This window comes from Aedes albopictus, chromosome 2 (genome assembly GCF_035046485.1).
Source record: "Aedes albopictus strain Foshan chromosome 2, AalbF5, whole genome shotgun sequence".
Lineage (NCBI taxonomy): Eukaryota > Metazoa > Arthropoda > Insecta > Diptera > Culicidae > Aedes > Aedes albopictus.
Window position 1 is genome coordinate 286,921,802 of NC_085137.1, and position 27,060 is coordinate 286,948,861.

The 27,060-nt window shown below is 38.3% G+C and overlaps 1 protein-coding gene across 2 annotated transcripts in view; it reads right to left on the bottom strand.

Annotated features, from left to right (window-relative positions):
* LOC109411133 (oxysterol-binding protein-related protein 9) overlaps positions 1-27,060 on the bottom strand; it is a 209,862-nt gene that overhangs the window by 54,881 nt on the left and 127,921 nt on the right. The window lies entirely within an intron of this gene.

Consider the following 27,060-nt stretch of genomic DNA (forward strand, 5'->3'; position numbering starts at 1 on the left):
TCAGCTTAGTGTTCAATGAGCACAACCACAGTTTTAAACTGAGAGCTTCCTCTGCCAATGACCATTTTGCATGTGTATATCGTGTGGCAGGCACGAAGATACTCTATGCCCAAGGAAGTCAAGGAAATTTCCTTAATGAAAAGATCCTGGACCGACCGGGAATCGAACCCGTCACCCTCAGCATGGTCATGCTGAATACCCGTGCGTTTACCGCCTCGGCTATAAGGGCTCTTTCCTCTGGGACCTCCTCTGGGAATTTCTTAAGGAATTCCTCCACGGATTCATCCAGCAATTCCTCCACACAATTCCTCATGTACAATCTCAGTTTTTGATATAAAATAAATCATCTCATGAACTTGTACTCCATGCTGCAAACGGATCATTTTATGGTTTTGCAATATATTATAATATCAAATCGATGTGAAAACAACGATTCAAAGCATTTGATTAAATCGGTGAATCGATTCTGCCGGTCCAATTCGAATCGATTCACAAAAATCGATGTCTCAGCCAAACTTGCCCAATGCTAGATTGAGCAATTTATCCTTTGATTGTTTAAAAAATATATTTCCATGCTGAATGGCTTGCAGTCAAAAAAGCCCAAAATCGCATATTTTGCCCTATAAATTGAGGTATAGCTCAAAATTGTGACGTGCTGGAGCAATTCCGAGCCCGGATTCGGATTCAGCGGCCCAAAAACTGTTAGAGACACATAAGTTTGCTCTTGAGATAAAAAATGTTGCGCTGTGTAATCATCATTACGACTTAAGTTCTTATTGAGATATTTCTCGTGGGCGTTGGAAATGATTCTGATATACCAAATGGCATTCAGTCTACCTTTCTATGAAACCGGAAGTCCAGCTTTTATTGAAGAAATGCAGTTTCACACACTGTTAGTAGGTATCCAGTCCCATTTGCTGTTATAAGTTATACAGCTACTCAAAAACAAGCGGTCTCCAGTCTGAGACAACAAACAAAATAAAATCGTCTTGAAGGGTGCCAAAAACATACACATTGGAGATAAATACAACGGTACCATGTTGTATTTAGTGATTTTAACCTTTCTGAGGAAATTTACTGGAATATGGGGTATCTGTTAGGTGGAGAGTAGAATAACGCAATATGCCATTCAGCATCCAAACACGACTGTAAAAAGCTGGGGTAGTAACAATGCGTGGAGATGTTTTTTTTTCACTATATATTGATCCCCTGATTTTATATGGGGATATGCTGAATGCTAAACGATATTTCAAAACTCTATCTATTGTCTAGGATAATGAGAACTTCCGTTATAATGGTGATATATGATATTTCCAGCAACCCGAGCAGGAGAAAATAGCTGAAGAAAAACAAACTCAGGTATGGAAAACAGAATACCAACAACCTGAATGAGGTATCAAGCAGCTCTGCATAAGAGGTAAAATACCTAAAATAATAACTGGTGGGTATTCTGTGCATTAGGGGTAGGCGGGGCATTATGGACACCCTAAGGTTTTTGCCAACTTTACCTGGCAAGATGTCAAAAAAGTTTAGTTTTTTGATACATGTATCCTTTTAAAGTCTATTTAGCATCTATTGCATAAGAATGCTCACGAAGAAAAATGACTTATCCACTTCAAAAAATGTTACGAAAAATGTTAGTTTTTCATGACCGTCTTCAAGCATACGGGGCAGAATGGACACCCCCATGGGGCAATATGGACACCATGAGACTTTTACGAATTTCGTACATTATTTACACCTATAAAGTCATTTCATTACAAAACAACTATTTTGGTTGAATAATACGCCGAAGTAGTTCATTTTTGTTCAGTTAATTTAAATTCAGGCTGTTTTGGATAAAGCTTCGTTTTTGTCGGCATGTACAGCTGTGCCTAGAACAACTATTTTTCACTGCTGTCGTTTTTTGACCAATTTGTTTCACCCTATGTCTACTATAGTGAACATTTAACCGGAAATGTACCGAAATCGAAGAATTTGGTTGGTTTGTGATTTAGCTTATATTTTTCCCTTGCCGCTTCTTTCAAAAAGGTGAGTGTCCATTTTGCCCCGGCAGCAGAAGATATTTCCAAACTTGATTTTTGATATAATAAAGAAGAAAATATAAACATATTAAGCATGTAGATACAGCAAAACTACTTGCACGTGTTCTAGAAATATCAGGTTTTAATCGACCTGCAATAAATTAATCACTTAATCTTATTTTAGATGGTGTGAAAATTATAATTTCCATGCACAAAAAACGGAGGACGCAACTTTTTCGTGTAAAATCAAGTATAATTTTAATTTCGAATGTTTCTTTCCTGAAACTACGTTTTAGACAAATGGACTATATTCTCCATTTATTAAAAGTTCAAAAGAGTTCGCATATTTCAAAATATTGAGGGTGTCCATTCTGCCCCGGGTGTCCATAATGCCCCGCCTACCCCTACACGTGAATAATGACATCAGGTATGGCAATACCTAAATAATAATCGGCAATTTTTCCATACAAACAGCGATTTTTCCATAATTGAATAATATCTCATGCAGTCCTCAAAACCAAACCAATAACTGGTTAAGGCATTTTATTGATACTTACAAAATACCAAATTAAGTTATTTTCCATACCAGGACAACCTATCAATACCTAGTCTAGGTATGATACCTGACTTTGGTATGCTGCAGTTATGTGTCAGTTATTCGCTCCTACTCGGGAAGATAATGCTTCATATCAATAGGTGAAATATCAATTCATTGGTTTCAAAGCCATGAAATTCCTGTCCTAGCTTGATCGCTAACTAGCATAGACAACAATCGTATTGAGAACATTTGAAGAATATTGATCATCGGTTGTAAAATTATCATACTAAAAATCGCCAGGTATTCGTTGTAGCATTCGTGGCTATTTGTTCAAAATGGCATAAACTTATGATACCGATTCCAAATTGTACTTAAAGAATATTGAAGGCTCGTGGAAGTATTATAACCTCGATGATTAGGAGTTTCTTAGATAGGACATCACACTTTCTTTAGTAGGTCAACATAGTGCCTGTAATTTTGGCCAGACAGTTTTTGATCAATTCCAAGATTTTAATTAATTTTTATATGTTGATATTTAATCGTTTGAAGTAAGATACGTTGTATTGTTAATATGTTGTCAATAGACTAATACTAAAACTATTGCATTTGAATAAAGCTATCTTAAAGGAAGATTTATCAACATAAACATCGCATCATGAGCATTGCCTTTAATTTTGGCCAGTACTGTATATTTTAAAAGTTTTGTCCATCTCCTAAACATTTGAAGTTGCGAAAACTGTGGGATTTTTTTTCTTATTTTTGCGCAGATATATTATTTTCTAGAATGCTCATGATATAGGAAATTTTTTTTTTAAAGAAAAATTTCGCAAAGAGAACGGAATGCTACAATTTCTGAAGATATTAAAGACAAAGCGTCAAAGTTCGACCAAAAAGTAGGTGTTTTTTGGGATGTTGGAATGTTGGGGATTTTTTTATCCGAAAAAAAATTTTTTGAAAGCTGGTATTGAGTGATTTGTTATGTGTACATAACTGCTAGTAATAATTATTATTTTCCATATTTTCACCCGTACAATTTCATTTCGCTACAAATGATTGAAACGTTAGAAAAATTAAAAAACCATAGGATTTTGCACAGATTGTTATTTTGTGTAGTGTACTCACATACCCATACTCCTAGAGGAACTCCTAGAGGAATGCCGGAATTTTCAAAAGAAGGAATCTCAGAAGAAACTCCGAGAAAGCCATGTAGAAATGCTAGAAGAATGGAGTGAATTGCAGAAGGAACTTCTGAAGGAATACCAGAAGAGGTCACGGTTGAAATTCTTAGGAGACATCTTTGAAGGAACACTTGGATAAATCCAAGAAGAAACTCCTGGTCAATCTTGGAAAATCTTGGAGGAATCCCAGAAGATACTTGGAGGAATAAAAAAAATCCAAGAAACTCGGTGAGGCTTCTCAGAAAAAACTTGAAAAAAAAACAGTGGGTAATTCTCGCTGAGACCGGCCCACTATTTACACCTTGTCTTCAAAAATGTTTAAGGTGTTGATTTTCTGAAAGCCCTCGCCTAGAAAGTAAGAAAAATGCATTTGGTTACTCAAATTAACCCTCCAATGGATACCTGGGGTCCATTGGACCCTAGAGCCACTTTGAAGTGGTCGCAAAAAAGTTTGGATTGACACATCGGTCCCGTTTTCACAGCACCTTCAAACTACACCACGATGAGTTATTTGTGCAAAAATAACAAATATTTCATGGCGTACTATAGATTATTTTTTATGTCACAGTTGAACCGGGCGATTTTGGTCCCCTGGGGTCCATTGGACCCCACGACACGAATGATTATATCTTGTGATTGTCACTTCCTAGAATAATGCTGTCTTCGACAAAATTGTTCAATAGACCAAGGGCAATCTTGTGACGAACAAATTGAATTGGAATTAGCCCAGTAGGTGGCGCTATTGTTTATTTAAATTATGGATTGAAAGTTAAATTTAGCTTGAATATCTTGAGATTCGGAATGTATAGAAAGTTTGTGTCTTCGGCAAAAGTGTTCAATACATCAAGGATTATTTGGTAATGAAAATTATTTTAAAGTTTTTCTGCAAAATAGCGCTAATACGTTCGTATATGCCCAGCATCCTAGATTACCGAGTGGCAAGCGTCCTCAAATAAGTACGCTTCTTTTGAAGTGAATATCTTGAGAATAACACAATATAATTACATTCTGTTCACAATACCAACACTTCCAATTTGGTGGATAATTTACTTCAGAACTGACTCACCCGGATACCTCCAGGAATTCCTCCCAAAATTTCTGAAGGAACTCCTACCAGGGTTCTTCCAGAAATTAATACAGGGATTCTTTCAGTAATTCTTCCCGAGGTTCCTCTACGATTTCATCTGGGAAATCCACTTAAAAGCCCTCCGGAAATGACTCCCAAAACTACATCTGGAATTCCACCAGGGATTCAACTAGGAATTCGTAAAAGGATTCTTCCACAAATGCTTTCCGAGATTCCTCCACGAAATCCTCCCAGAATTTCTTCAGGAATTTGTCTCCGAATTGCCTCCGGGTTTTCTCCAGAATTTCCTCCCGGGTTTCCTGCATGAGTTTTTCTAGGAAATCCACTTGAAATTTCTCCTGGGATTTCTTCAGGAATTCCTCCGGGGGTTGCTTCAGGAATTGCTCTTGGGATTTCTCCAGGAATTCTTACCGGTATTTCTCAACGAATTTCTCCCGGGATTCCTCCAAGAATTCTTCCTGGCATTCCTCCAGGAATTCCTCTCAGGATTCTTTCAGGAATTTCTCCCGGGATTCTCCAGAAATTTCTCCCGGGGATTCCTCTAGGAGTTGCTCTCGAGATTCCCCTAGAAATTTCTTCCAGGATTCCTCCAGGAACTCCTCACGGGATTCCTCCAGGAATTTCTCTTCAGGAGTTCCTCCCGGTTACGGGAAGGAAACGTTGAAATTTACATTCCATTTTATTCGATTTTTCATGAAAATATATTTTGTATCACAGAGAACAGACATCCAAGCCTATAGAAAATTGTCTCGAAAGCTGTGCAAGGATTCAATTTTTTTAGCGTTGACAACACTAGCGTTACCTATGCTGCAAGTTGCTACAATTAGTGGTGAGTACGCATATCTACATAAGTTTTATATTCACCACCGACAACAGCATGGGAACATTGGGATAGCAGCGCCACCACGATGTTGCCACTTGTGTTGCCATTTCAAATGAACGTTTAATTCCTTACACAGTTTTGAAACTGAGCTTGGATGTCTGATCTCTGTGCTGTGGAAAATTGTGTAGATTATGATCACAGTATAATTGTATATATCCCATAATCTGTAATATAGACACTATAGATTCCATATGCTTTCCAAGGTGCAGACAACTGTAAGGGGCCGTCCATAGATAAAGTGGCATCAGCGGCGTCATGGTCGCAATTTTTTCCGCAGTCAAGTTCGCAGATTGTGAACAATCCTCGGTACTCACTTTACATAATTTATGTTTAGTCCCTTACTGTCAGAGCTGTCAGATCAGTGTAACACGCTAAATAAAATTTACACAAAAGGCAATTTACACGGAAAAAAATACACGGTTATGAATATTTATTGGGTACCGGACTGGTCATTGAAAATTTGATCGCTTTCTTTGGTACATCGAGGTCTTGAAATTAGTCTATGGTGGCATTTTAGGATGGTGGGGAGAGTCTCTGATTATGCTACGAGAAATGTATTAGGTATTGTAAAATAGGGTGAGAAGGGGGGTGTCAAAAATCGTCAAAAAATGGTACGCCATTTATGGATGACCCCTAACCAAGCGATCTATCAATTCGTTTAGCCAAACGAGATTTACGGAACGATAACGACCTTGATAACGACTATGGGTTGTGTGACGTCATTTTCTATTAGTACACACTAAATTCACTATACACACTCTAAAGTTGAGTAATTCAACTATTTCTCCCCAAGTCTGTAGATTCTATAGTGTCTATATTCGGTAGGTCCATGTCCTGCCAAATAACAGCTGTAGACACCATCTCTATAAATAATAAGCATCCCGCACCAGCGTCTCCCAATAGGAGAATTCGTATCAAATGGCCCATCAACTGAACATTTTTGACCTACCCAATAACTAAGATACCATTTTTCTAAGAAATCAGGATTCTGAGATATTATGAGATTTAAATTTTAATAGTGTTACGTCTGTTTGTCTCTGATTCCTCTTGGGTTTATTCAAATATTACGAAACGCAAAATTTGACAACTTAAGGGCTCCTCCCTTCTCCGTGCAACAACTTTTGTATGGAAAATTTTGAATGAAACGTAACACAGCGCTAGACCACCTCCCACTCCTTTGTGTTACGTAATATTTGAATGACCCCTTTTGACCCGCTGGACATATATGTCTACTCGTCTACAGCAATGCGATTTACCCTATTGTTTCGGTACGTCTTGTCCTTGTCCGCTTGTTTAGGTACGTTATATCCTGTAGATCGGGGGCATTTTCCAATGCTCACTAGCACCACCTAGCGGAAACTTCCCGAACTAAATTGTTCATCACTAGATAGGCCTTGACTTTCCTAACATCTTTGCTGAAAACATCACCCTTTCAAAAAGTAAGGATCACGAGATACGCGAGAATATATGTTGGGGTCCAATGGACCCCAGGGTTCCAAAACGGACCTTCATTTAAGGTATCCTCTTGAGGGTTAATGGACCCCCCGTTAGTTGTAGCCACAACAATTTTTGCAGACCCCTCGATTTTGGTCAAATGGTGGCTCACTTAAACCGTTATAACTCGAAAGTTTCTCCAACAACCACCTCAAAACGAATTGTTGTTGAAAAGAGGAAAGATAGAGCTGCTATTTACAATAATAATAAGTTGGGTCGGCCATATTGATATTGGCCGCCATCTTGATTTTTTATACCAAAAATTTTTTTTCACCGTCCTCATGGTGAAAAAAAAATTTTGGTATAAAAAACCACCGATTTTCAAATTTTTTGCATCAATTGAAAGCTGGGACATTTATACATAACATATCAAAAAATTAGAGATGTCTTTTTCTTCTTTCAAAAGTTATCTGCAGTTAAGTAAATTAAGCCACGTTTTCTCCATACATTTCCATGCGCACCGGCAACGACATGCAACAGCATTCGAGTTTACGCCTGCATGTATACACAAAAGCGCGTGCCGCAAAATTTGGCCAAACCGGAGGTTCGTTTCCGTTTTTGACTGTTTCTCAATGATGCGGGCATTGTTTTTATAACTTTTTTAGTGTTTTGAAAAGCTTAAACCTTCAGCTTTCCAATAGTGGGTTCAGAATTTAAATTCGTGTTCGTAAACACTGCGAAATAACGCTGGGGCCCCTATAGCCGAGGCGGTAAACGCACGGGTATTCAGCATGACCATGCTGAGGGTGACGGGTTCGATTCCCGGTCGGTCCAGGATCTTTTCGTAAAGGAAATTTCCTTGACTTCCTTGGGCATAGAGTATCTTCGTGCCTGCCACACGATATACACATGCAAAATGGTCATTGGCAGAGGAAGCTCTCAGTTAATAACTGTGGAAGTGCTCATAGAACACTAAGCTGAGAAGCAGGCTTTGTCCCAGTGAGGACGTTACGCCAAGAAGAGAGAGAGAGAGAGAACGCTGCATTTATGTAAACGGCCGGCACCGGGCCCAGTGCGCAAAAGTGGCATGATTTACAAAACTGCAGATAACTTTTGAAAGAAGAAAAAGACATCTCTAATTTTTTGATATGTTATGTATAAATGCCCCAGCTTTCAATTGATGCAAAAATTTTGAAAATCGGTGGTTGCCCTCATGGTGAAATAAAAGTTTTGGTATAAAAATCCAAGATGGCGGCTGAAATCAATATGGCCGACCCAACCTTTTTTTTATTGTAAATAGTAGCTCTATCTTTCCTCTTTTCAACAACAATTCGTTTTATGGTAGTTGTTGGAGAAACTTTCGAGTTATAGCGATTTAAGTGAACCACCATTTGACGAAAATCGAGGGGTCTGCAAAAATTGTTGTGGCTCTAACTAATGGAGGGCAAGGTTGCAACCATTCATTTGCAAAAATTTACATTCATTTGCTATTATCTCAGTTCAGAAGCATGCTATCGAAAAACAATGTATGGATGAATTAAACAGCGTGAATGAAATTTACATTCACCGCGTAAAGAGTTGCCTTCACAGCTCGCTCACGACTTTGGTATACGTTTGCGACCCCAATGTTATTCGGCAAACTTTCAGATAAAACTACAAGGTTTAATTCATCCATACATTGTTTTTCGATAGCATGCTTCTGAACTGAGATAATAGCAAATGAATGTAAATTTTTGCAAATGAATGGTCGCAACCTTGATAGGGGGTCCATCAATTCGAGTAACCAAATGCATTTTTCTTACTTTTTAGGCAAGGGCTTTCAGAAAATCGGCACCTTAAACATTTTTGAAGACAAGGTGTAAATAGTGGGCCGGTCTCAGCGAGAGTTGCCCAGTGGAAACTTTTGAAGAATTACCAGAGGAATTCTCAACAAGGAAATCCTAAAAGGAACTTCTTGACGAATCCAAGGAAAAACTTCTTGTAGATTCCCAGATCTAATGCCAGAACTACTGGAGGAACACCAGAAGAAACTGCTGGAAAGCAGGAACTCCTGGGGACCCTCGAAGGAACCTCTGCAGAAATTTTAGAAAGTACTTTTAGATCAATCTCTGAAGGCACTCCTGGAGGAATTTCAGAAGCTCCTGAATGAATCTTTAAAGTGATGGAGACGCATGGTCGATCATCCCTCATACGAGTACAAAACTTGCAGCTCAAAAACGACTTGAAGAACATTTCTAATTTTTTGATATGTTATGTAAAAATTGGTACTTTTTCGTTAAAAAAATATGAAAAAGTATAGTTGTTGTGGTCTAACATAGTGAAAATCATATCATGCAAATCGGTCTATTTTAAATTTTACAAAGAATCCGAGTGTGAACCAATAGTTTGATGTTTACGGCCGTATTTATGAGTTATAGTGGACAATCTGATCTTGAATACGTCGAAACATTGTACATAATGTCACGGTTGAACGTATCCTGTACGTATCGAGTTAATTAGAAATCAGTATCAGAATGTTTAACTTTTCCACACTGGTTTATTATACAATTCAAATGAGTTGTATAAAGAAAAATAGAACCTAAATAATATTCGTTTTTTTATTCATTAAAATATTCAATCTCACCAAACCCAAAGGGGGCCGCAATAAAAAGCAACTCGCAAAATATGTTATTTTCCAAACAAACTTTTTTGTTTCTTGCAACAGAAAAAAAAAACTCCATCGTAAGTTCTGAGAGATCTATGACCGGCCGCTCTTTACTCTCGCCGTCGAGACTCACGTGTGCCGTGACGTCATTGAAAGCAATGCAGTTGTTGTGCTCTCTCGCGCGCGCCAGGTCGTACAATATAAATAAATGATGAAAGATTTCATCCCGTATACGGATGCCAAGAACGTACAAAGAAAAGCTGAAAACGTGAGCATCCGAAAACACATTCATATATCTAGTAGGTCTATAGGGCTAGGATAGATAACACGGCTTGAAACACGGGAAACAGGTCGACTGACAGGTCGGAAAACCATGCAGCAAAGGGATTGAATTTACCTATCAATAGCCACTGAGCTACTCCTGCGGAATGAAAATTTCTCTGCCAATGAACGGAACATGACTTTTGCTTCGTGGAAATTCGTCCGCAAACACAATTTGCATACACGCACACTTTTACGGCATCGTTGTTTCCGGAATCGCACTGTGGAAGCTCTCTAAGGGTTCACGATAAAATCACATTGCTTTTCGAAAGATTGGAGATTTTTTTCTGATTAGGACTAAATAAATCTGTCTCGTATTGGACCCGCACTTGATGTTCTGCTTGCTCTCTAGAATACGTGCGACGGTCGTGCCGTGCCGAGTGAAAATTGTAATAATATAAACTAATCGATAAACATACATATAGTTATACTTCGTGCAATATCACTCTATAGACCCGCGTTGATGATGGGTTTTTCTCATATTCACATGTGTCACACACCACGTACAATGTTCGGAAAAGGGAGAATTTCATGTAGACGTCTGTATACACAGAAATTTGGGAAAACTCGGCGGTTGGTAGAACCGCTTGCACTAGGGATGAACTACCGCCGCCGCTCACTAACTATGCCATCATATAAACAGGGTTAAATAACAGAAAATAACGCACCACGTTTGCAGCACGAGATTTCGCAGAAACGCGCAGAGAGTGTGTAAATGAAATACGGTTCCGTTTTGGTAGAACAACACTGCATGAATAAAGTTTAAGGACACGATGTGTTACTGCTCTGCTTACTTTGTGGTAAACAGCCAACGCGGTAAGCATATGGGTATTCAGACGCATTCCCCAATACTATGCTGAGGGTGACGAGTTCGATTCCCGGTAAATTCATGAACTTTTCATAATAAAATTCCCTTAATTTTCTCTAATCCCACCCGAAGGAGGTTTGGATTGTGAAAAGAAGCAAACCATGTGCGACTGTGTAATCCAGTTCAGTTCTACGCCTACGGGTACGTAGAACGGAGTCGACGAAACGATTGGTTCGACGAGGAGTGCAGAGCGGTTCTGGAGGAGAAGGATGCAGCGCGGGCGGTAATGCTGCAGCATGGAACCCGACAGAATGTGGAGCGATACAGACAGAAGCGGAAGCAGCAGACCCGTCTCTTCCGGGAGAAAAAGCGCCGCCTGGAAGAAGCGGAATGCGAGGAAATGGAACTGCTGTGCCGTTCACAAGAAACACGTAAGTTCTACCAGAAGCTCAACGCATCCCGCAAAGGCTACGTGCCGCAAGCCGAAATCTGCAGGGATAAGGACGGGAGCCTCCTGACGGACAAACGTGAGGTGATCGAAAGGTGGAAGCAGCACTTCGACGAGCACCTGAATGGCGAAGAGAATGTAGGCACGGAGGACCAAGGCGGCGAAGCAAATGACTATGTTGGTGCAGCAGAGGACGGGAACGAACCAACTCCCACGCTGAGGGAAGTTAAGGATGCCATCCACCAGCTCAAAAACAACAAAGCGGCTGGTAAGGACGGTATCGCAGCAGAACTCATCAAGATGTGTCCGGAAAAGTTGGTCACCTGTCTGCACCAGTTAGTAGTCAAGATCTGGGAAACCGAACAGCTACCGGAGGAGTGGAAGGAAGGAATAATCTGTCCCATCCACAAGAAAGGCGACAAGTTAATGTGTGAGAACTTTCGAGCGATCACCATTTTGAACGCCGCCTACAAAGTGCTATCCCAGATCATCTTCCGTCGTCTTTCACCTAAAGTAAATGAGTTCGTGGGAAGTTACCAAGCCAGTTTCATCGACGGCCGGTCGACAACGGACCAGATCTTCACCGTACGGCAAATCCTCCAGAAATGCCGTGAATACCAGGTCCCAACGCACCACCTGTTCATCGACTTCAAAGCGGCATACGACAGTATCGACCGCACAGAGCTATGGAAAATCATGGACGAGAACAGCTTTCCCGGGAAGCTTACCAGACTGATAAGAGCAACGATGGACGGTGTGCAGAACAGCGTAAGGATTTCGGGTGAACTATCTAGTTCATTCGAATCTCGACGGGGACTACGACAAGGTGATGGACTTTCCTGCCTACTATTCAACATCGCCCTGGAAGGTGTTATGCGACGAGCCGGGCTCAACAGCCGGGGTACGATCTTCACGAAATCCGGCCAATTTGTCTGTTTTGCGGATGACATAGATATTATTGCTAGAACATTTGGAATTCAAATCTCACCTTGTTCATCGAGCACATGTTTCTGTTGTGCAGATGGATGTTAAAACATTTTCAACAGTGTAATTTTCACATGACTTGGTCAGCCAAAGCAGAATCAAGAAATTGTCATTTTCCTTACTTTGTTTGCGAAGACTTTTAGAAAATTACCATCTTAAACATTTTTAAAGACAATGTGCAAATAGTGGGCCGGTATCAGCGAGAGTTACTCCCATACAAAATTTGCAAAATTTGTATGGACCGCAGACATCTACGACCTAGACCTCAGAGTCTACGTAGTTTATAAACGATCCCTAATAATATTATGGCCCATCTTTCTCCGTCCCGCTCTACATGCTGTATTTGCTAATAAATAAACAATAGAGCGAACCGGAAAACGCCAGATATTAAACAATCCCTTGTTGAAGGTGGCGGGTTCGATTCCCGGCCAGTCCAGTTTCGTAATGAAAATTTCCTTGACTTCCTTGGGCGTAGAGTATCTTTGTGCCTGCCACACGATACGCATAAGCAAAATAGTAATTTGCAGAAGTGCCTGTAGAACACTAAACTGGAAGGCAGGTTTTGTCCCAATTAGGACGTTTTTTATATTTTTTTATCAACGTGCATTAGCTTTTACTAGCTATTCTGCACTTCCAATTTGAACGTTGCACCGGAAACAAGAAGAAAATCATATGTACATATATTTCATGTTTTGTAAGCAAGGCTAACACAGGCATTATAAAAAAGTGTCCTCAAACTTCCTTCATGCAGTGTATATTTGATTTGAGCACTATTTATTCAGCATTATTCTTTCCTTATTTTGCACTTAATTTTCATTGGAAGACTAGCGGATTGATTAAACTTTTGTTATTCGTTATGGGCCAGTCGAAAAAAAAATTTCATTCCATTTGCGTAACAATTCCTTATTTCGAAACCACGGAAACTTTTCAACCCCTTCCGCCGGCACAAGCTTGTTGGTTCAGTAACAGTCACATCCTTCTCTCGTAATGACGATTAATTGCTCGTTTTCATTTCCATTAAATTTAACCGTTCACTCGACCGAAATCATCGCATTACAGAACCACACGAAAAAAAAAATCTGTGTGCCACCCGGTGCTAGCCGAAAAGTCCGTGGCGCTCTATCGCCGAGAGCTTGCGTTTCCAACTGACGGCGGCAGGATGTCCGTGGAGACAGAGAACCTTGAATACCATCGTCACTATAGGTACTGTGCTTTGACGAAAAATTTGCTGATGCCGAAGGAATCTGCGATAGTGATGATGATGATGATGATGATGACGATGGTGATGACGACTGGTTTTGATGGGGAAAACGAACGGATGGAGGCGCGTACTAATAATTGATGATATTTTTTTTCTTTGCGGCATAGGGCAAAGGATTCAATGATATTACATCAATGCGGTAAATGCAAGGGAAAGTGTGACTGTCTTCAAATTTAATAGATGTAGGTAGATTGACGTCACAACCCCACTGAAATAAAGCCTGAACTTCAGCTTTGCTCTCTACAACTATGAAATGTTATGGTTTCTTTGCCGTAATTGCAAGTTTTTCCATTTATATTTTCCGAATGCAAGCGTAGCTCAAATGAATCTTCTATCCACTTCTCGCCCACCACTATTTCTGGGCAGCCTTCCTTTCAAGATGAGTTTTTGGGGAGAGTAAATCAAGTTTTCTCCCAAAAAGAAATATGCAAATTAGGTCGACAGACAACCAATAAATTGCAGTTAGTGATAGCGATAGGGCTTTACAAGAAAGTTAACTATAACTATATATTCTGACGTTAATATTTTTAACTCACCAATATCAACATCAATATATTTCAAGAGAAAAAGGAAATAAAATGAATTTAAAATAAGAACCAATAACAAAGCCAAGGCCTGAAAGTCTCTTAAATAAAGACAAATCAATCAATCAACCAATAAGAAAATAAGTACAAAGAGTAAATTTGGCGAATGCTGATTTTGAAAAAAAAAATGAAATACTAAAAGTTTGTTATTGGAAAACTATCGTTTATCTAAAAAATGAACATGTCAAAATTTGAAGTCCGTATCTTAACGCTAAGCACCACACACACACATATAGACATTTACTCAGTTCGTTGAGCTGAGTTGAGTGGTATCGTCCCTCCAGGCCTCGGATCGAAAGTCGGTTTTTCGAGCGATATATATCTTTCTTATGGGTGTAATAAAGGTAAAAATTAATCAAATATTTGTCGTTTGTTAGATCCCATAGAAAATTTTTCGGAATAAGTCTAGTAAACATGTCCGGATGATAGTCTCTATGAGACAAATCAATTGGAAGCAAGTTCAACGGAATTTTATGAAAATATAAAGGAAAAGAACTTCCACGAAAATTGTAGCGAATTTTCCAAAAGAATACCAAGTGAAAGTCTTGCAGGAAATCAAAATGGAGTTCTTAAAAAATGCTTTAGTAGACTTTTTGTGTATATTTTTATCTAAATTCTCAATGGAATCCGAGAAGGAATTTTGGAAAATTTGTGCAGATAAATTGTCAAGCAGTTCCTGAAAATTTCTCTGTAGCCGCTCATCCGAGGTAGTGTTTAAAACTATCTGATATCAGACAATTTTGATAAATTACGATTTTACTATGAAATTTACTGAAAACATTCAACTTTCAATCGTGTTTTCGAACTTTTAAAGCAATGCAAGATTTTTTTCGAGATGATGCAATATTATTTATAACACTAACCTATGGTACTAAACCAACGTAAAAACATGGACAAACATAATACAATTTCACAAAACCAAAGAGGCACGAACAAAACAACGATCATTTTAATCGAAGCATCGATTTTAGATATTGAAAATGGGGACTTCATTAATCCTCACAACACTTTGCTTCTTTTTCTCACTTCTTGGCGCAGCGTCCTCACTAGAACAAAGCCTGCTTCTTAGCTTGTGTTCTATGAGCACCTCTGCAGTTATTATCTGAGAGCTTCTTCTGCCAGTGATAAACTTGCCTAAATAAACGAAGATTTTCTATGTCCAAGGAAGTCCAGGGTTGTTACGAGAAGCGTGAAAAAAAAAATCCGCGCCAATCCGCGCGAAAAAATTTGAATCCGCGCCAAATCCGCGCGATTGTGAAATTGAATTCGCGCCAAATCCGCGAGAGTGCGGAAGTAAAGTTTCATTACGTATATATTAAACATAGAATTTTAACAGTCTACAATAGTGTATGACGAAAAGGCACTTTCAATTCAACTTGAATGAACTATTTGAGTGCTGGGTGGGAGGTGAACTGTTGATTCGTGAATTACGGCATCTCATTCCACAACTCTATTTTTTGTTGTTTTTTTTTTAGCAATATTCCTTCAAGAATTTTAAGTAAAATCGCTGTAGCAATGTACAAAGCAAGAACGTGTATCTCTAAAAATATCCTTGAAAAAACCTGAATGAAACGGAAAGAATTTCTGAAGTTTTTGTATGCAGAATCTGATGAAAATTTTTCGAAGAATTCTTAGAATAAATAGCTTGAATTTGAGTAGGATATTGTGTGGGTAATTCGTAGAAATTAACTCTGTGATTTTAGTAATGTCTGGAGTAGGACATTCTAGAAAAAACTTAAACTTTAGATATTCTCCAGGGAGAATACTTTAGAGTCCGTCCATGAACTATGTAGACTCTTAGGGGCGGAGGGCGGTCTGGTCAAAATCTAAGCTTCATACTAATTTCGAAAATTTTGTATAGACAAAGTCTATGAGGGTAGTTCTAAAATGGCAAAAATTGAGTCTACGTAGTTCATGGGCAGCGTTTTAAGAAAATACTGAAGAAATGCCAAGAAGAACATATGGGGAGATGCCTGTACAAAGAAAACATACCTTCCTCCGCAGTTATACTATTAAAAAATCTTTACAGCAATCATTGGAGTAAACTCTGGGAAAATTTCTCGAAAGTCAATGTTGCATTTTTTGAAAATTTTCTTAATGGTTTAAAATTCCTTCAGGTTTTTTTTTTAATATTTCCAGTTATTTATTCCTTCAAAAATTTACCAGAGTTATTCTCCTAAGTTTTCATCAGCAATTCTCACAGAGATTTATATGTATTTCAAAAATTTCCTTCATTGTGCCTCGAAAGTTTTTCTAAAATGATATAAGGATTTCTACTTGAAATGGCTCTAGAAATATGCGGTGGATAATTCTGAAAATTTCAACGTTAGTGACTTCTGATGGATGGATTATTCCATATCAAATAACAAATTTTATTTTTTTTATTTGAGAGACTTGTATCAAAAAGATCAATTGTATCATATCCATGCGCGTAGCTACAGCGCATTTGTCCCATCAGTTTCAATGCCATGTGCGCTTGTTATACACTAAAGCCAGCGTGCAAGACTTTAGAACTAAAAATTATTATAGTTTTGTCAGAAACTCTTTCGAGAATTTTCTTTTTCTTTCGATTTTTTAAAAGATATTTTCCAGGCATTACGAAACAATTTACGAGAACTTTTAAGATGAAAGCATTCACCCCAAAAAGAAAACAAGATAAAAGTATATTCACAAAGATCTTAAGAACAATATCAGAAAAGATCCTTAGAGGAATTCCGGAGATACACCCTGAAGAAGATCCTTGATGATTTCCTGGATTTTGTTATAGAATTTCTAAGAAGTATTCGGGGTAGAGCTCGAAGTTTAGTTCATTCCTGTAAATCCAATAGATATTATATGTTATTGTCATATGATCATTTATAAAGGTGAGAAAGTGCTAGCGTGTTTTACTTAAATATGTTGTAAAAACTAAGTATGTAAAATGAAGTTTATTGTTACGACAATAAACTACATAGACGTAATGTAACTAACAAGGGACTATTTTTGATGCATTCTACATGTGGAAATATGAATAAATCCAAAGCCTTTCGGGTGATGGTCCAGTGGTGTAGTCAGGAGGGGCCCTCATAGGGGCAAATTAGGGAAAATATAACATTATTGAAAATGATAAAACGTCATCAAAATGCAAATTTCACAATGTATTGACGTAGAAACAAGCAGAATATGCATAAATACACGATTCCGTATAAAATTTAATTTACCACAGGCGTTGCCAGGGTAAGAACCAGTTAAAGTTATTTTAATAAAAATGTATCACCTTGTTTATCACCCATCTCACCCTGGCAACGCCTATGTAAATAAAATTTGATACGAAATCATGTATTCATGCATATTCTGCCTGTTTCTACTTCAATACATTGTGAAATTTGCATTTTGATGACGTTTGAGCATTTTCAATAATGTTATATTTGCCTAATTTGCCCCTTTGACAGCCTCTCCTGACTACACCACTAGTCCATCACCCGAAAGGCTTTGGATTTATTCATATTTCCACATGTAGAATGCAATAAAAACAGTCCGGTTAAAGTCCCCGGGGGACATCATCGTAACCTTCCCTTGTAAGCTGGTTCAGTTCATAGCTTTCTAGATCAATTTCGTAAATTATTACTGGAACATATTGCCTGGCTCTAGGATTCATATCAACAGGAATAAAAGTTATTTCAAGCATGTTAGGCTTAACTCTTAGTATTTTCATATGCAAGATTCACAGAACAAAGTTGGTCGAGGGGATTCTTCAAACGCTGGTTGGTAGATAGAAAGAAGGCAATCTCACACGAAAAAACTGTGATGCAAATCAGACAAAAATCATGTTCAAAATTCAACAAAATTTGCATGACGGAACAGCAAAACCAATTCCGCGCCAAATCCGCGCGAGGGCCAAAATCTAGGGGCAAATCCGCGCCAAATCCGCGAAAATCGCGAAATCCGCGCTGTTGTAACAACCCTGGAAGTCAATCAAGCGAAAAGCAAACAAATAGTTTCGAAGTTAAGAAAGAAGTATAAAATAGATTCCTTTGCGAATTATGAAGAATTGCGAAAACGAGTTTACCCTCAGTGCCTCGGATCGAAAGTCGTTTTTTTTCGAGCGATATTTATACCCTTCTTATGGATGTAAGAAGGGTAAAAAGATATATATTTTTGTTCTCCACCTTGAGCCACTGCGTTAGATGTCGTTAGATAAAAAAAACACAACACATATTTTTTTTTTTTGTAAAAATTGATTTTTAAGTTTTATTATTTAACCCTTCAGGACGCGCGCCGTCGTGAAAAGTACTTCCAAAACACTTGCAAAAAAACCAAGCTCGTCGTACACAGCTTGAGCGCGGTGCAGTTTCAGCTGCTTGATAGCGCGCGTCCTGAAAGGTTAAATAAAATACAAAATATTTTATATCTGAAAATTGTTGTAATCGTCAATGACAAAAAATGCAGCTATTTGTAGGAGATGCAATAAAAATAAACTTACACCTAATATAGCATAGGATTTGCATAAGACATCTTGAAAATATTTTACTTCAGACTTCTCGATTTGATATGTCAATGAACTAAACTTAAAGGGATGGTCCCAAGTTTTTCCGGCCCAAATTATATTTTCTTTTGTTATGAAGTTGTTTTAAACAGTAAACTGTATTCATAAACAGCAATCGGGAAAATATGTGAATCTGAGTAAAAAATCTTTCAAAACCCGACGCGTACATAATTTGTCGAATTTGCAGGAATCCATTAAATAGTCACAAAAAGCTACATTTTTTTCGCCTTCAACCGGACCGAATGCAATGTATAATAAACGAATGTTCTGAATCGTTGTTGCCCACATCGCTTGTGTAATATAAACATTCTTAATTGGGACGCTCATTCTATCAACCAATTATGTGTGCGGTTTTAAGGTCAACCCCCGTTCACTAGCGTCGATCATAAGCACTACTTTGTTGACAGATTTTACTGTACTACGGCTGACAGTGACCCAAAAGATGCTCACATTTGTATAATTTCCTATAATACTATTTATGCTTTGTGACATTTTTGTTTTAGCTTGGAATTGTTCAGATATAAGCAAATGCATGACAGGATGAAGCAGTACATATTTCCGAAAATAAATTAACGAGGGAGGGAGCAGTCATATTCCCAGGGGGTCACATGCTCTTTGCGTGACAAGCGTTGTTGATGACCGGAATTTTTGAGCTCTGGAAATATTTTGCATTCAGACAAGTTCTATTTAATTTTCGTGACTCAATAGTCGATAACCATGACTAACAAAGAAACAATATTTTTGTGAAATTCTAGAAATAGTGCCCATTTACATGAGATAGGGCCCATATAGCCGAGGCGGTAAACGCACGGGTATTCAGCATGACCATGCTGAGGGTGACGGGTTCGATTCCCGGTCGGTCCAGGATCTTTTCGTAAAGGAAATTTCCTTGACTTCCTTGGGCATAGAGTATCTTCGTGCCTGCCCCACGATATACGCATGCAAAATGGTCATTGGCAGAGGAAGCTCTCAGTTAATAACTGTGGAAGTGCTCATAGAACACTAAGCTGAGAAGCAGGCTTTGTCCCAATGAGGACGTTACGCCAAGAAGAGAGAGAGAGAGAGGGTATTGGTTTCCTTATTAAGCATGTGGCTCCCATTTTCATCCAACGAAAAACAAAGGATTGAAGCGCTGTTTGTTTTGTTTCTTATTTTTGTATTTTTTTGTTAGAAGTGAGCACCCTTTACTTACTTACCTTACCGGTCAGGCTAAGGCCGGGGTGGCCTCTGCTGTACATAGTAGCCGCCTCCATTCCACTCGGTCCATGGCTGTATGTCTCCAGTTCCGCACTCTGCGTAGGGTCCGCAGATCGTCCTCCACTTGGTCGACCCACCTAGCTCGCTGCGCTCCACGTCTTCTTGTACCGGTCGGATGACTCTCGAGAACCATTTTAGTCGGGTTGCTATCCGACATCCTGATGACGTGACCCGCCCACCGTAGCCTCCCGATTTTCGCGGTATGGACGATGGTTGGTTCTCTCAGCAGCTGATGCAGCTCGTGGTTCATTCGCCTTCTCCAAGTCCCGTCTTCCATCTGCACTCCGCCGTAGATGGTGCGCAACACCTTCCGTTCGAAAACTCCAAGGGCGCGTTGGTCCTCTGCACGTAGGGTCCATGTTTCGTGCCCATAGAGGACCACCGGTCTAATCAGCGTTTTGTAGATGGTTAACTTCGTGTTACGGCGAACTTTATTCGATCGTAGAGTTCTGCGGAGTCCAAAGTAGGCACGATTTCCTGCCACAATGCGCCTCTGGATTTCTCTGCTGGTGTCGTTGTCGTCGGTCACCAGTGAGCCCAAGTACACGAATTCTTCAACCGCCTCGATTTCATCACCGTCGATATGAATTCGGGGTGGCGGGCGCGGTAATTCCTCCCTGGAGCCCTTTGCCATCATGTACTTTGTCTTCGACACATTAATGACTAATCCGATTCGCCTGGCTTCACTCTTTAGTCGGATGTACGTTTCCGCCATCGTCTCAAATTTACGAGCAATAATATCAATATCATCGGCGAAACCAAGCAGCTGAACGGACTTCGTGAAAATCGTCCCACTCGTGTTTATCCCCGAAGTGAGCACCCACGAAAACAAAAAGAACGGAATCAAGCGGTGCCGTAATCGCTTGTTTTCGAATAGGATGAATATGGGAGCGTGAGATTACTGATGGCACACATACCCTATCATGTAAAATTACATAATGATCGTTCAAAATTCCACCATCCATCGCGTCGTCCATCATGAAGTCCAACCGGTAACGTGACTGTTAGCGGAAGTATACACGATCATAACGTTATTTTACTTGACTACTGATGTTGGGTTTTGGGTTTTGGTTAATAAAAGCATGTGACTCCCTCTTCATCCTACGAAAGACAAAGGATTGAAGCGCTGTTTGTATTGATTTTTATTTTTGTAGTTTTTTTTGTTAGAAGTGAGCGCGCATAAAAACAAAAAGAGCGGAATCAATCGGTGCCCTAATCGCTTGTTTTCGAATATGATGAATTTGGTAACATGAGATTACTTATGGCACTCATGCCCTAGATGTGTACTAAATTTAGCATTCCCTTTGCGTGCATGTTTTACCAAATTTTGCAATTGGTGAGATATTGTTGACCTTGAATTTTGGTTATTCTAATGGTAAATTTTGATATTTGTTTGCAATTACTTCCCATCCAAAAAACTTATAAGTTTTCATTTTGTTATTGGAATAAACAACTTAATATACCCTTCTTTTGGATGACAAGGGAATAACTAATTTTGATATTGTTCTATTTTCAGTAACTCAATAATGGTATATTTTGCAATTCTCTATCTTAATTTTTTTTTTGTTCTAGGTTTGTCATTGTAATGTCAAAATTTGACATTCTTTAGTTATTTTATCGAACAATTTCAGTTATTATTTTTGTCCTTTTGTCACTTATTTCAAACAAACCAATGACAAATTTTACCATTCAGTAATTCTTTTTGAATGGTAAAACTTGCAATTGTTTTGTAATTCATTTCTGCCCGGGTATCGCTTAAATTTACATGAATATTTTTGTGTGTGAATTAGACATGAAAATATTCTGAATCAGGAACCGATCCCAGACGCAGTTATCCTGATCTTATGAGATACCGATTTTTTTTCAAGTTGTGAAGAAACTTATAAGACAGTGACGACTATATTGTCACCTCAAAACATTATGTTTTTTTCTGCTCACTTAGACCAAGCCCACCCGTGGGCTTCATACTACACACGCAACAGCACGTCGTTAACGATTTTTAATTTCGTTATCCACCCATTTTCGCACCGGTCGTTCGTTTCCATGTGAGTAAAATAATGATCGGTCGCCTTTGCGCACCGGTGGTCTCTATTCTATCCGTACCATCGGTTCTGTAAACTTCTGTAAATCATCGCAATATTTTGTGTATTTCTATGGTGTTATTGCAAATCTTATTCAGTATAATAATCTGTGCTCATATTTTGAAAGAAGGGGTTTTGGATAAGACTGAAAACTGTTAGTAAAAATGAACTCAAATAAGTAATTCCCTTGGAGATTTGTACCAGTTTTGGCGCGTTTTAAAATATCATTTTCTCAATAATGTATGATTGTATTTAATCCCGGAATTCAGGCAATCTTTTTTTAAATTATATGTTTGTTACTTACTGTATGACTTGTAGGTTGAATTTTTATCTAAAATAATATCCTTCTCTTCAATATCCATGTTGCCTTTCTCGCAAGAAGTATATCTAAAATTTGAGATTATGAGCATCTTTTTTAATAGTTAGGTTTATTGAATAATTACATCCCTTGCATTTCCAACACATTTATAACGTAGTTGTCTCCTTCACAACTTCACGTAGGACAAGATTCTTGAATCCTGGTCATTTTTTTCCTCCCCTGTTGGGGAAATTAATGTCGAATTCGTTTATTTGCACCGCCTGCACCGCTTTGCCACCGGGTGTAGCAAACTTGCACCGAAACCGTTTGTTTATTCGCAGGTACTGTTCTGTTTTGACACCCGATTGGCACCGGTGCAAGGAAATGCTATACCCAGTTTGAGCGCGGTGTAGCAGGTACAAAGCTAGTTTTACCAATACATGCATATCGCTGAACTTGTATCGTGGTTTTGTTTGGATAGGAATGATGATTTTCTCTTCGACATTACGTAGGGGAATTAGGGGCATAATGGACACCCTAAGCAAATGAGTACGTTATGCCTGTATAACAGAGTAAAACTTAACATATTATCATTTGACTTACAACTTTTACTTGTTTCCTACGTCTTCCAATCATTTACAGGAGGTAGAATGTCTTTATTGTGAAGAAATAATGAACTGTAAACCGTGTGTTTTTTAGGGCTGGCAGGAAAGGTACGGGGCGACACCCCTGCATATTTTATGCTAATTCTTTGGTTACATCGACCAGTTTATTAATTTGCCTACGGAGATCAATACCACAGACATAATACTCCATGTTAGACGAGTTTACATAACATCTAAGTTAATTAAATAAATTTTAGGCTAAAATAATCGGATTGATTTTTTGCAAACTTTCTAAAACGCCTAACAGTATGCAATGCACGTACATTCATTCGTAATTGCCAGTGTTCATTTCGCCCCGAATCGACTACAGCATTAAAATTGTTATTTTAAGTAAATTCTGATCAAAATAAAAACTTCATCCTTTGCTAAATCTTCGTATACATGTAGATAAGGAAACAATTCACTTGTTTTTATGGTGGACACACTCCAACACTCGTAATACCTTATTTGATGCTGCTTCAAAATTATAAGAATTGCACCATATGAAAAACACATTTCAATTTAAATGATATTTTGATTATTTTGGAGCAATATATATGATACTTTTGAAAAATAGAACCATGACTTGTCCCTTTACACTTATGCATTAACAGTTTTACATAAAAGTCAACGGTTTCGGCAAAAACAGGGGTGTCCATTTCGCCCCGGGTGTCCCTAATACCCCTAAACAGTTTTCTTGGATGTTCGTTTATTTTGAGATGTTTTAATTTCCAGACAGCAAATCTGTGCGTTTAAAAATGATTTTAACTTGATCGATGATTATCACGCCTTTCAACTTCTGAGGAATCTTCAAAATATATCGGTAACATGAAATTTCAAAGAGTTGATTCAACGTATATATTTCCCATCACTATTTTTTTTTTGTTAATCGCAAATATGTGGGTTACTTTTAATGATTTTAATCATCAGAATTTTCTGTCGCATGGTGATCTATTAATTATGAAAAAAAAATTGACGTAATAAAGTTTTGGTAAGCCCAGAATAGAATAAAAATCTATTCATTCAAAATGGACTGAACTATTACTGAAGTTACATTTTGTAGGTACAACCAGTTTCAAAAACCGTAAATTCTATTTTTTTTTCTTACAACAAATATTGATTTTTTGAATTACATTGAGTCAAACAAATGTCACCAAAGGATGGTTAAAGCGTTTTTTATTCTATCTATGTTTTTAATATGAGTTGCGTTTCAATAACGTTATGTTTTAAAAAGCATTTATTTATTTTCATTTTCACGTTGTAGCTAAACGTTTTCTATTGAACTGCCTTTCAAATTTTTTGTGTTGAATTGTGTTGAATTGTATGTATCCTTTTTTATTGGGCAACGGAAATTGATAAATTCAGCACCAACATTTCAAAAGGGAATTATTAGAATTATTCTAAAAAGTTGCTTGTATTTGAAAAATTATGATATTACGAGAATTTATAGAAGATAAGTAATGTAGGAGTGTTAAAACATTGGATAACAATTTTCAAGTAACATTTATCATTAAAAGTTTATCATGTACAAGTGGATTACTGAAAACTTTTAAAAAATTGTTAAATTGGATATAGAAAGTAAAAAAAATAAAAATATATCAGAACATTTTTTTTCATCACGGAAATCATGAAAACATTGATTATGTTTATTTTTGATATCCTTTATTGTTTTCATTGACGCTCTCACGCGCTCTTACTAATACTATCATAAGCTGTCAACAAATTGCACCGAAACCGTTCGTTTTTCCGGTGTCAATTGCTACACCGGTGCAGTGCACCGTCGGGAATAAACGAATTCGACATAAGCCACTGCGTCCAATAGGCTGAACTTTTGTGGCATGTCCCGTTTTGATATTCGCATCTAGCCAGCTAATTACCATGTGTCAAGTAATCAGCTACTGCCACGGCGCGTCGTCTCCCAGTCAGGTGCAATGGAATTGATAAACTCCAAGACCTTCCCAGGTTTTGCAGACCAGATCTCACTGGGTTGCAAGCAACCACTATTTAGAAATCTTTGCCTGCGCGTGTATAAAGCACCACAACTGCAAAGCAGATGTTCCGAGGTTTCACGTTCCATATTACAGAAACGACAGATATCACTCTGAATATGGCCAATATTTTTCAAGTGATACCTGCTCGGGCAGTGTCCAGTTACTAGGCCAGTGTATGTACATAGAGCTCTCTTGTTGAGCTCTAAGAACTTTTTGGTTTTATAAGCATTTGGTGTTATAAATCGTTTTGACTGATTGCAATTTTTGACATCCATCCAATTGGATATCACCCTCTGCTCAGCCCAGCGTTTCAGATCCATTTTAATTGTACAGTTTGATATACCACAGAATGGTTCTGGGCCAGCAAACTGTAAATTGGAACCACTTTTAGCAAGCTCGTCTGCCATTTCATTCCCTTCAATGCCACAGTGACCTGGAACTCAGTATAAGTTTACTGAATTCCCTTGGCACAGCCTGCGCAGTGAAAGAATGCATTCCCAGACAAGCTTTGAAGTACATTTGTAAACGCACAATGCTTTTAGTGCAGCTTGACTATCTGAGAAAATACAAATATTTGCATATCTGTATTTTCTCTCAAGGCAGATATTTGTGCATTTCAAAATAGCAAGAATCTCTGCTTGAAACACCGTAGGATAGTGTCCCATCGCCACTGAAATTTGTATTCCAGGGCCGTAGATTCCTGCTCCTGTTTTTATTCCAACTTTTGAGCCATCTATATAGAATTTGATTGATCCTTGACGAACAGTGGGACCTCCGACTTCCCAATCTGCACGAGTTGTTTCGTGCAACTTGTAAGGAACATCATGGTTCTCCACAGGTTTCATCCAGTCTTTAATCATTTTCATTACTGGCCTATTTTGGAAGTATTGTGAAATGCTCAGGTGACCTACAAGATCACCTGGCATAAACATTTCAACTCGTTCAAGTCTCAGCAATTCCTTTTCTGCTTCTAATTGCACGTACTCGTGCAAAGGTAGCAGATTGAGAATCGCATCTAAAGCTTTTGATGGTGTGCTTCGCATCGCTCCTGTAACAGCAATGGACGCAGACGTTGAATTTTCGCAAGCTTTGATTGCGTGGTATCCTCTTTTGTTTTTGGCCACCAGACAAACGAAGCATACGTCACTTTTGGGCGGATTATGGCAGTATAAATCCACATTATCATTTTTGGTTTCAAGCCCCACTTCCTGCCAATAGTTTTGGAGCTTAACCAGAACGCACTTGTTGCCTTACCGATCACGGACTCAATTTGAGCATTCCAGTTCAGTTTAGCATCCAGTATCAAACCTAAGTATTTGACTCGATCACTAGGATGATGCTGGTATATGAATATTTTGTTGGAAGCAGATTCTATGCGCTTGAAGTAGACTGCGTATTTGTCAAAGTACATAATGAGCCCACTCTCCTTTTAGGCACTTCATACAACAATTGTTGTATTTTAACATTCAACACCTTGCTTTTTCTATAACCCTTTCGTGACGGAGCGTAAAAAAGTGAAATCTCCATACAAATAGCTCAACTTTGGATCTCCAGAACTCCAAGATTTTCCAACAAAACAACAATTATTTTACCTCATTTGAAAGAACTACTCTTTATCTTTCGATTTCTAGCTTTGACTACCTAGATAAATCGGAAATAAAAAATATGCGACAGATGAAACTTGTTCATGTTTTACGACTTTTGTCCACTTTTTGTTTACCTTGTTGTAGTGAATCTCACAAGCAAAGTAAACAAAAGTTTGTTTACACACAAACAAATATAAGTAATGGCTGAATTATAGAATCAGTTTACATCACATGAAAGAAAGTCTAAACAGATGAAAAAATATGCATAACTGTTACCGATCAACAGCACATTTGTGCTGGTTCGTCACGAAAGGGATAACGAGAAACCTACAATATGGCACTCCTGCACACCGCCTATTTTAATTGATGAAACTTGGCAGCTGGACTTCTTTATTAAGATTTTTATCGGTATGATTTAAGTATGTTTTTACAAAAAAAATATAACTGTAGTGTTTCTATGATATCTGAGTTGAGTTAGGTACAG